Source organism: Balaenoptera physalus (genome assembly GCF_965194825.1).
Source record: "Balaenoptera physalus genome assembly, chromosome: 7".
Taxonomy (NCBI): Eukaryota; Metazoa; Chordata; class Mammalia; order Artiodactyla; family Balaenopteridae; genus Balaenoptera; species Balaenoptera physalus.
Genome location: NC_138886.1, coordinates 10947339 through 10956844, shown reverse-complemented (window position 1 = coordinate 10956844; position 9506 = coordinate 10947339).

The following is a 9506-nucleotide window of genomic DNA, read 5'->3' as shown; positions in this document are numbered from 1 at the left end:
CCTCCACAGCTCCTACCACACCCAGCCAGAGACTCAGCCTGGGACATGCTGGCACAGCCTCCTTGATGCTGGCATATTCTAATGTGGCCTAAGGAACAATTCAACTTTCAGAGTTTCCAAATTACCAAACATGCAAAACAAACAACCTCCACCCAGGCCGGAGCCCTGCCCCTGCACTATTGACCCCCCAACCCAGAGACAGAGGTGGGGATCCCAGATGGGCCGGGGGCTCAAAACCAGCCCGAGTGGGAACAGGGAGGCGGCAGTGTCGAAAAGTCCCGGCTCTCTGTCCCCGGCTCTGGCTGCCTTGAACACTGTGCTGTCTTCTCTTAAGGGTGCAGGCAAACTAAAATGACCTTCTGGGGAGGCAGGTCTTAGAGACTAAACCCGGCAAAAAGGTCAACATTAATTTTTAAATTATTGTCATTATTTCCATTTTTATTATTGAAACATTTCTTGTTATTTTCATTATTAAAGCACTACATGCACAGAAAAACAATAAATGAACGAACTAAAAGTGTAAGTCTCTTGTAATTGGAGTCGGGGTCAGAAACGTCTCTTGTGCACATTCCTTGATTAAAAAATAAAGGAAGGGGCTTCCCTGGTGGCGCAGTGGTTAAGAATCTGCCTGCCAATGCAGGGGACACGGGTTCGAGCCCTGGTCTGGGAAGATCCCACATGCCACGGAGCAACTAAGCCCGTGCGCCACAGCTACTGAGCCTGCGCTCTACAGCCCGAGAGCCACAACTGCTGAGCCCGCGTGCCACAACTGCTGAAGCTTGTATGCCTAGAGCCTGTGCTCCGCAAGGAGAGGCCACCGCAATGAGAAGCCTGCACACCGCAACGAAGAGTAGCCCCACTCGCCGCAACTAGAGAAAGACCGTGCTCAGCGATGAAGACCCAACGCAGCAAAAAATAAATAAAATAAAATAAATAATAAAAAAAATAAAGGAGGAAAAAAGAAATATAAAGAAACGTGATTCCTCACTTTGTCCTTTGGAGGCAGCTGTTTCTGGGCAGCTTTGTTGCTGTGCTCTCCCCGAGGCCAGAGACTCACCTATCCTCGTGCTGCAGGGACCGGCTGGGGTTCACATCTGTCCTGGACACCCAGCACAGGGCCTGGTGGAGAGTCGGGTTCAGTGCGTTTGCTGGAAACAGGGTAGGAGAGAGGGATAGAAGGCTAGAGAAGGAAGGGGGGGAGACCCCCCACTTACTCGTGAAAACACAGGGACGTACAAAATCCTGCGGGGATCCAGGGAGAACATGTCACTCTGCCCGGAGGGGTGGGGAAGCAGCCAGTGACATTGAGTCTTGAAGCATGACTAGGAACTTTCCAGAATTTGTAGACATCCACCAGGCAAAGAAACAAAGAGAAGGCAGGGTGAGTGCAAAGGCATGGAGACATGAGAGAACAGGCCGTCTGGGCCTTCGTGGAGAGCCTGGGACAGCCTGGAGGAGGGTTTTGGAGAAGAGAGGGGACAGGAGAGGTTGAGGATATCGGAAAGGACCTCCTGAGCTGGGCTAAGGGGTTGGGACGTTATCCTCCCGATTTCGGGGAACACGCACGGGGTGCTCACCGAGCCTTGGCTGAACCAGATTAGGAGGCAGGGACCCCAGGCCCAACCACTGGAGGGGCAGCAGCCCCCGGATCCCATCCCCTGCTGGCGCCCCCAAGCAGCTACTCCTCCCCTCCCACACTCCAGCCTGGATGTTTTTCTCTGCACTTGATGAAGTTAAAATAAGCCCTCTCTGGGGTGACTCGCAGGCATTCAAATTGGATTGGCACACAGACATCGAGCAGTTGGTGGCAGGAGCCAGGGGACCCGGAGAGCAGGTTTTCGCTGGAGGGGACATGAGCTTTATTTCCCTCTTGGTTGCTGACAAGGAAGCAGCTGTCCTTCCCTGATTATTTTTACCTCGAGTCACAGCCGCTGATGCCGAGCCTCCCCGGCGCCCATCCGCCTGCCAGGGCCAGGTGAAGAGTCCCACCCCCCGGCCCAGCTCAGCGGAGAGCCTCGAGCTCCACCTACCGCCGCCTCCACACAGGACCAAGAAACAGCCCTTTGGTTTGGATCCGGACCCTTCCACGCCAAGCTGGGGTCACCGACAGGAGGAGAGAGAGCCAGAGCAGCCTTGAAGAAGATTTGAGACAAAAAAAAAGAAAAAAAATTTCATAACCAGTTCCCCTCCTCTAACACACTAGCTCCTTCCTTTTTGTTTTACCTCTGACTTTTAGTTTGATGAGACTAAACCTGAATACCACTTTACTGTTACCCAAGCACTTCGAAGTCCATCATGTCATTCCATCCTTGAAAAGCCCAACAGGTGGGGGACTTCCCTGGTGGTCTAGTGGCTAAGACTCTGCGCTCCCAATGCAGGGGGCCCGGGTTTGATCTCTGGTCAGGGAATTAGACCCCACATGTCACAACTAAGAGTTCACATGCTGCAGCTAAAAGATCCCACAACTAAGACCCACACAGCCAAATAAATAAATAAGATTTTTTTTCAAAAAAAAAAGAAAAGCCCAACAGGTGGGTGTCATTAGATCCATCTTACAGCTGAGGAAACTGAGGCTCACAGGGGAAGTGGCTTGCCTGAAATCACACAATAACAGAGAGGGAGAAATAGGATTGGAACCCCAGTCTGTCCAACTTCAAATCTTGTACACCATCCACTGTATTTTCAAGTCTTTGTCCATGTATCAGTTAGTAACGCTCTCAGCAGCAGCTAACAACAATACTTTAAATAAAATGGGGGTTTATTTTCGTTGTATACCGAAAGACTGGCAGCAGGTTGTTTCCAGGTTGGGAGGCAGCACAATGACGTCATGGACACAGGGTCTTTCAATCTTGCTGCTCCATCATCCTTGATAGGTTGCCTTTTAACATGCTTGCTGCCTCACTGTCACAAGGAGGCTGCTGCAGCTCCAGGCATCTTGCCTAAATTCAAGGCAGAATGAGGATAGAGGGAGGGGATGGTGAAAGCTGTGAGAATCCCATTTATCAGTAAAGCAACATATTTCCCTGAATTCCTCCAGGAGACTTTGGTTTATATCTTACTGGTAACATGGCTACCACAGCTCAAGTGAAGCTGAGAAAGCAAGTATTTTGAGGAAAAGGAGAAGGGCAGTGGGAACAAATGTTGTGTTGGTCACCAACAGTATCTGCCACAGTCTACATATAGTTGTACTTAGTTACAATTATATCACACATACTTTTTGCTTCCTACTTTTTTCTTTCACTGTTAGGTCATTTGCAGTTTCCTTATCACTATGTCGTTTTTATAATTCTCATTTTTAATGGTTTAATAGTATTTCTTCAAGTGGATAAGCCATAATGTATTTATTGGACATAGTAAGCTTCCAATGTTTTCAATATTATGTATAACATTGTGATGAACATCTTCATGTTCATTTAGGTGGGTGCCTCCCAAACACAAATCCCATACAGTGGAATTACTTGAATCAAAGATGTTAACATTTTTGGTTAATATATTATTCTTTATTTCTGCTCTTAGATATTGCTTTATTGATTTCCAAGAGGATTATGCTATTTTATATTATGTCACAGTACCTGGATGTATTGATTTTACCATAACTGCACCTGCACAGAGTATATTACCACTTTTTAAAGGTTTTTACCAAATTGGTATCCTAAAATGATACCTAAAGTTGCTACTGTTTCTATTCCTTTGATTACAACTGAGGAAGAACACTTTTCCCAATGTATTTTCACTTTGTATTTCCTCTTTGGTGAAGTATATGTTCATTTCTTTATCCAGTCAATATCTGGAGTAAGAAACCCATTTTTATAGAAACCATACTGGTACTGGTATTACCTCTGGTCATATTACAACTCAACTTTCCCATCTGATCTTACAAGTTCCTGGGAGGAAGGCAGGGTGTGGAACAAGATCTGAGTCACCAATGAGGGAACTGGGCTCAAGAAGTTCGTGCAGCTACTAACAGGCAGAGCCTCCATCTCCAAGCCCAGCACTTTTTCTTGTACAGTATTGCTCTTTAAAAAAAAAAATAACAACTTTATTGAGATATAATTCACATAGCATACAATTCACTCATTTAAAGTACCCAACTCAAGGGACTCCCGTGGTGGTGCAGTGGATAAGACTCCACGCTCCCAACGCAGGGGGCCCGGGTTTGATCCCCGGTCAGGGAACTAGATCCCACGTGCATGCTGCAACTAAGAGTTCACGTGCCACAACTAAGACCTGATGCAACCAAATAAATAAATATTTATAAATAAATAAATGAAGCACCCAGCTTGTTTTTAGCACAGTCACAGAGTTGTGCAACCATCACCACAATCAATTTTAGAACATTTCATCGCCCCCAAGAGAAACCTCGAACCCACTAGCTATTCACTGTCACATCAGGTAGAGGTAAAAATATGTTTAAGCCTGGAGAAAAGAGATGGATGGGGTGGGCAGTTCGAAGAAAGCAGAGCAGACAGGCTGTGCCATTGGACTTGCTCCGTGACCACAGGTCACTTCTCCCCTGGCTCTGGGTTTCCTCCTAATACAAATAGAGCGCCCACTGTGTCCAGGCTCCAGGCCACGCGTGTCACAGATGTTCCTGATCGCTCTCTCTAACGTGGGGTGAGAAGCCCCACTTTACAGAAGAGGGGAGCCAAGACCAAGAGCAGAGACATGTGGTCATTCACGTCCCTATGCTGGTTGGTGGCAGAGAGGGGCCTGGAGTGGGGGGTGGGACTCAGGAGGGAGTCTGACTTCGAGCTCAAGGCCACTACATCAGCTGCCTCTGCCTCCCTGCTTCTGGAGCTGCCCCAGTGACAGGTGGCGCCAGGTGGGGAGGGGGAAAGAGGGGTATCTCTTTGTGCACTGGCTGAGGAGGGCCCTAAACAGGTTGGCACTAAATAGTTGTTTCACCAATTGTGTGGCCACAACTGGTGGTGCGATTGTCAGGCCTTGGGAGCCATTAAGCCAAGTCCTTTTCCCACTGCCCCCTACACCAACTCCCGGGCACACACTCACATGCAAACCTTAGGGTCACAAGGTGTCTGTCTGGGTGTGTCTAGATCTGTGGGATCATTCCTTCAGTCCTTCAACAAACACAAAGTGCTTGCTCTGTCAAGCTTTTCCCGGGTGCTGGGGGCGTAGGGGGAAGGCAGACAGTTCCCTGGCTTTTGTAGGGATCTGGGGGCTCCTGAAACAGTTTAGGATGTAGGGAAAGAATCCTAGAAGGTCTAAGTGGACACCTGAAGGATGAGTAGAAATGAGCCAGAAAGAACTTGGAGGTAGGGTACTCCTGCCTAGTCTTGGGGAGAGGGAATAGCACGTGCAAAGGCCTGGGGGTGAGAATGGCAAAATGTTCAGTCTGGCCACAGGCTGGGCCACTGAGTGAAGGGGAAGAGGCACAGTGAGGGAGGAAGGAGGGCAGAGATGGGTCACATTAGCCATGTGCCCAAGGTTGGACTTTCTCCTGGAGCATCAGGGAGCCACAGAAGGGTTTTGAGCAGGGGATGGAAATTTTAGAGAGCCTGCTCCGACTGCCCAGTGGAGAAGGGGTTGGGGCAGGTAAGAGGGGAGGCACGGCTGGTTCTGGGCCTGTCCGGGTTTCTCAGGACCCAGAGTAGGCAGGGGTCGGGAGAGGGGAAGGGACTTGGTCTGTAGAGCAGAAGCCCATCCTCCCCAGAGAAAAATGACAATAGGCCCAGGTTTTGGGGCTCCCCCAACCCCAGTACTCACACAGCTCTTCTCACAGCCACCTTCTTTGTCCCTGAAAGGAACGAGTGATTCTCCACATTTGGTGCAAGAAGACATGAAGCAGAGAGACTCGCCCAGGTCACATTAAAGTTGGTTGATGGCCAAATCCCAGTTCTGTGGGGTCTGTTGTAACCCCAAAGTGAAAACATTCTGGCTGCTGGCTTCCTCCTTCCAATATTCTTAGCCCTGGACTATGGACAGTTTGGCTGAGGGTCTGGCACAGGGCCAGGCCCCAGGAAGAAGGAAGGACCCTGGCTGTCTTCATCGCCCCTGCCCACCCCCCGCCATCCCACCACCATCTACACGGACAATGAGCCCAAGGGCCTCAATGGCTATCATTCACCCATGGCCTCCGGGCCTTGTCTATGGAGACAAGGGGCCTGTCAGAGCCGCCTGCCCCTAACGCCGATGAATGGCCCCTGGCTGCCAGTAAGATAATACCCAGGCTCTGGGGAAGCGAGATTAGGCAGAGTCACAGCCCCAAACAGTCCCAACTGCTCAGAATCCATGGAGCACACCCACACCCTCACAGTGCTTGGCCATCTCCAGGAGTGACTCCTGGGAAATGTGACCCCAAGGAAGGGAGGGAGTGGGATGGGGGCCCCAGAGGCAGGGGTGTTGCCAAGGATGGGAAGGTCATAACTTAGGTTACAGGGGAGAGATTTGGGATGGGACAGGAAGGCAAGGAGCGCCAGAAGGCATACAAAAGTGGCTGGGAGAGTTGGGGTCGACACAAAGCCCACCCACCCACAGAGAGAAAGAGCCTGGCTTAGGAGGCAGACCTGGGATCCACCTCTTCCTTGCTGTGTGACCTTAAGTGAGTCCTGCCTTCTCCCCGGGCTCAGTTTGCACAGATGTAGACCTGGGCCCCAAGAGTCCCTGTCTTGAAGGAGATGGTGCAAGTGTGGAAGGGCCCATCCAGGGCCGGGCAGAGCAAGGGCTCCGTCCCCCCCTTTCCTTCCCACTGGCTCCAGACTGGGCTGGGTGGGTGGGGGTGAGCAGGTCACAGACACCAGAGAGCCAAGTCCTGCGTGCATTCTGCTGGCCCAGGAACCCGGGAAATGCTCAGAGCTTTGCCCCAAGTGGGGACCTCTTATATCCCAGTTTTTATTTCGAAAATTCTCACACCTGGAGAAAAGCTGAAAGAAGAGTACACTGAACACCCACGTATCATCCACTTTGATCCCCTTCCTCTTTCTTTAAAAAAAAAAAATCAAAAAATGGTAAATTTTATGTTATGTGTATTTAACCACAATTTTTTAAAATTGGGGAAAAAGGGCTTCCCTGGTGGCGCAGTGGTTGAGAATCTTCCTGCCAATGCAGGGGACACGGGTTCGAGCCCTGGTCTGGGAAGATCCCACATGCCGCAGAGCAACTAGGCCCGTGAGCCACAATTACTGAGCCTGCGCATCTGGAGCCTGTGCTCCACAACGGGAGAGGCCGCGACAGTGAGAGGCCTGCGCACTGCGATGAAGAGTGGTCCCCGCTTGCCGCAACTAGAGAAAGCCCTCGCACAGAAACGAAGACCCAACACAGCCATAAATAAATAAATAAAATAAAATTTAAAAAAAAAATGGGGGAAAAAAAAAACCCAACAATAAACCATTGTGTTGCCGACGGGCTATTAAGTGTAAATTAAGTTTTGACAGGAATGCTAAGTGAACTGTGTGCCAGGCACCAGGTACCAGCCATGGGCTTTGTACATATTAAGTGAAAGTCATTTAAATTGCACAGCAGCCCCATGAGTTGTGTACTATTCATGATCCACATATTACAGACGGGGAAACAGGGGCTCAGAGGAATTCTGCAAGGTGGCTCCAGTGTCAAGATGAACTTGGATGTCTGACCTCCCTCCCCAGCAGGAATCCCTGCCAACAAGGCAGCACAGCTACCTCTGGTCCCAGCTGCACACCTCCCATGGCGGGACGCTGGGGGCTCCTCCCTCTGCACTGCCACCCCCCGACCCCCCCCCCCAGAAGCCAAAATCCTATTCCCTTTCCTCCAAAAAGGGCCTCTCCCCCCTCATGTGTTACCTTTTTTTTGGCCCCCGCGGCTTGTGGGATCTTAGTTCCCCCACCAGGGATTGAACCCGGCAGTGAAAGCGCAGAGTCCTAACCACTGGACCACCAGGGAATTCCCCTCGTGTTACCTTCTGAATGACCTAGATGAAGACCCAGAGCCCGGGTTCAAGGCCGGGCTCTGCCACTGGCCAGCTGTCTAACTTGGGATGAAAGCCCTCAGTCCTCATCTGGAAAACGGGCATGACAGCCTCTCCTCACATCGCGTTGAAGGTAAAGGCGATGAGGCCTGTAGGGGACCAGCTCAGGGCACGTAGCAGGCTAGATGCTGGGTACTCCCTCCTCATCCTGGCCTGAGAAGGGACTAGGGAGTTCAAGGATCCTTGGGTTTCCACAAACTTATCTGGGATCCAGGGTTCACAAGGTGCCCCTTCTAATAGGGTGACTTTACCTGTGTGTTGTGGGGAGATGTGTGACGCAGGTCTCGTCCAGAGACTGAGGACCCCCTCCTCCCCCGCGGACTCACGTGTCTCCTGCTGGCCCGCGCCTGCCCAGTCCCTTGCGCGCTGGCGGGCTGGGGCCGAGGGGCGGGGTCTCCTGGCACCGCCCCGCACCCGTCGGTCTCACGGACAGCTGCCAGGCGGAAAGCACGCAGATGCAGCTGCCGGATTCGGTCCCTGAAACACCCCGCAGAGGCTGAGCCGATCACAGCCACCAGGCCAGGCGAAGCCGGTGAGGACTTGGGCTGTGAACAGGGGAGGGATCAGTGCGGGTGAAGGGGAGCCCTTTGCCCCGGGGCCCATCAGCCTTCGAGGGATTCCCCACTGGCCCCTTGTGGAGAAGGGACGTGCGGTGGCACGACCAAACTTCGCATCCCTCTTGAATGCCAACGAGTGTTTGGCGAGCAAGGAAGGTGGGTGCCAAGGAGTCTGTGGGGGCAAATACGGGCAGACGTGAATGGAAAGCTGGGGCCGTCAGCAGTTATTGAGCCCACACTGTGTGCCCTGGACCAGCCTCTTATAATTCCCCACTGACTTGGGGTTGGGGGTGGGGCCTGGTGGACGCCAGTACTGTTTAAAACGGGAGAAAGTGACAATAAATTGGTGCTTTTCAGAGTCCAAAATGTGTGAACCTCCGTGTCCTCCTGTGCTGGGATTTGTTTGATTTTCATGCTTATAGACTTTATCTGGGAAAGGAGAAAGGGTATGAATTATCATTGGTGATGGCTCCAGACTTCTAGGTGGCATGAGGCTGACCGGTGGGACACAGCGGGGCGTTACTTCACTTCCAGTGTTTTCTGAGACCCATTTGTGCCTGGCCAGGGCTCTTGCTGGCCTGAAGCCCCCCAGGCTGCCAAGAGCAACCCCCAAATCACGTGTGATTAGGGTCTCCTCAGCTTACTACAGCGCCTGGCAGTGGCAGGTCTGAAGTGAAGTTTCAGACTGAAACTTGTGATGAAGTGATCGCAAGCTGATCTTGTAGGTGGTGCCTCTGAGGGAGTGGGAGACCAGTCTAGGCAGGAGGGACCGCATGGCCAAAGGTCTGGACAAGGGATGCTGCCTGGGGAAACGGGAGCAGCTTAGGGAGCAAGGGAAAAGGTGGCTGCATGGGGGAATGGTGGCACTGGTGAGGCCAGAGAGCTCAGCAGACGCCTGATAGAGCAGAACCTTGAATGCCAGACTGAGAAGCCCAAAGGACATGAGGAAGCCTACAGGGCCCGGAGCTCGCTCGCCCTCCCTCCCCTCG